Here is a 2,500-nt window from a genome sequence, read left to right as displayed (position 1 = left end):
CCTGTAGTGAATCCACCATCCTGTAGTGAACCCACCATCCTGTAGTGAACCCACCATCCTGTAGTGAACCCACCATCCTGTAGTGAACCCACCATCCTGTAGTGAACCCACCATCCTGTAGTGAATCCACCATCCTGTAGTGAATCCACCATCCTGTAGTGAATCCACCATCCTGTATTGAACCCACCATCCTGGCCCCAGTGGGTATTGAATCCACCATCCTGTAGTGAATCCACCATCCTGTAGTGAATCCACAATCCTGGCCCCAGTGGGTATTGAACCCACCATCCTGTAGTGAAAACACAATCCTGTAGTGAACCCACCATCCTGTAGTGAATCCACCATCCTGGCCCCAGTGGGTATTGAACCCACCATCCTGTAGTGAATCCACCATCCTGTAGTGAACCCACCATCCTGTAGTGAATCCACCATCCTGGCCCCAGTGGGTATGGAACCCACCATCCTGGCCCCAGTAAGTATAGAACCCACCATCCTGGCCCCAGTGGGTATTGAACCCACAATCCTGGTCCCAGTAAGTATAGAACCCACCATCCTGGCCCCAGTGGGTAGTGAACCCACATCCTGTAGTGAACCCACCATCCTGTAGTGAACCCACCATCCTGGCCTCAGTGGGTATTGAACCCACAATCCTGGCCCCAGTGGGTATTGAACCCACCATCCTGGCCCCAGTGGGTAGTGAACCCACCATCCTGGCCTCAGTGGGTATTGAACCCACCATCCTGGCCCCAGTGGGTATTGAACCCACCATCCTGGCCCCAGTGGGTAGTGAACCCACCATCCTGGCCCCAGTGGGTAGTGAACCCACAATCCTGGTCCCAGTAAGTATAGAACCCACAATCCTGGCGCCAGTGGGTATTGTACCCACCATCCTGGCCCCAGTGGGTAGTGAACCCACAATCCTGGCCCCAGTAAGTATAGAACCCACCATCCTGCAGTGAGCCCACCATCCTGTAGTGAACCCACCATCCTGGCCCCAGTGGGTATTGTACCCACCATCCTGGCCCCAGTGGGTAGTGAACCCACAATCCTGTCCCCAGTGGGTAGTGAACCCACCATCCTGGCCCCAGTGGGTATTGTACCCACCATCCTGGCCCCAGTGGGTATTGAACCATCCATCCTGGCCCCAGTGGATATTGAACCCACCATCCTGGCCCCAGTGGGTAGTGAACCCACCATCCTGTCCCCAGTGGGTAGTGAACCCACCATCCTGGCCCCAGTGGGTAGTGAACCCACCATCCTGGCCCAGGTGGGTAGTGAACCAACCATCCTGGCCCCAGTGGATATTGAACCCACCGTCCTGTAGTGAACCCACCATCCTGGCCCCAGCGGGTATTGAACCCACCATCCTGGCCCCAGTGGGTAGTGAACCCACCATCCTGTAGTGAACCCACCATCCTGGCCCCAGCGGGTATTGAACCCACCATCCTGGCCCCAGTGGGTAGTGAACCCACCATCCTGTCCCCAGTGGGTAGTGAACCCACCATCCTGGCCCCAGCGGGTATTGAACCCACCATCCTGGCCCCAGTGGGTAGTGAACCCACCATCCTGTCCCCAGTGGGTAGTGAACCCACCATCCTGGCCCCAGTGGGTAGTGAACCCACCATCCTGGCCCCAGTGGGTAGTGAACCCACCATCCTGGCCCCAGCGGGTATTGAACCCACCATCCTGTAGTGAATCCACGATCCTGGCCCCAGCGGGTATTGAACCCACCATCCTGTAGTGAATCCACCATCCTGGCCCCAGCGGGTATTGAACCCACCATCCTGTAGTGAACCCACAATCCTGTAGTGAACCCACCATCCTGTAGTGAATCCACGATCCTGGCCCCAGCGGGTATTGAACCCACCATCCTGTAGTGAATCCACCATCCTGGCCCCAGCGGGTATTGAACCCACCATCCTGGCCCCAGCGGGTATAGAACCCACCTCCCTGGCCCCAGCGGGTATTGAACCCACCATCCTGTAGTGAATCCACGATCCTGGCCCCAGCGGGTATTGAACCCACCATCCTGTAGTGAATCCACCATCCTGGCCCCAGCGGGTATAGAACCCACCTCCCTGGCCCCAGCGGGTATTGAACCCACCATCCTGTAGTGAATCCACGATCCTGGCCCCAGCGGGTATTGAACCCACCATCCTGTAGTGAATCCACCATCCTGGCCCCAGCGGGTATAGAACCCACCTCCCTGGCCCCAGCGGGTATTGAACCCACCATCCTGTAGTGAATCCACGATCCTGGCCCCAGCGGGTATAGAACCCACCATCCTGGCCCCAGCGGGTATAGAACCCACCTCCCTGGCCCCAGCGGGTATTGAACCCACGATCCTGGCCCCAGTGGGTAGTGAACCCACCATCCTGGTGTTGAAACCCCCATATTCTACAATCTGAGCCCCACAGGAAAAAAGGTGATTGGCTTCCTGGATTAGGATCTATAGCTATGAGAGGATGTGGTTCCTGGGTTAGGATCTATAGCTATGAGA

At 57.1% G+C, this 2,500-nt stretch overlaps 1 protein-coding gene across 1 annotated transcript in view; it reads right to left on the bottom strand.

Annotated features, from left to right (window-relative positions):
* prss12 (serine protease 12) overlaps positions 1-2,500 on the bottom strand; it is a 107,342-nt gene that overhangs the window by 91,015 nt on the left and 13,827 nt on the right. The gene's annotated exons all lie outside the window — the stretch shown is intronic.

This window comes from Oncorhynchus keta, unplaced genomic scaffold (assembly GCF_023373465.1).
Source record: "Oncorhynchus keta strain PuntledgeMale-10-30-2019 unplaced genomic scaffold, Oket_V2 Un_contig_1888_pilon_pilon, whole genome shotgun sequence".
In the NCBI taxonomy this organism is placed as follows: Eukaryota; Metazoa; Chordata; class Actinopteri; order Salmoniformes; family Salmonidae; genus Oncorhynchus; species Oncorhynchus keta.
Note: the sequence above shows the minus strand (reverse complement) of the source record. Positions and strands in the feature narration are given on the sequence as shown.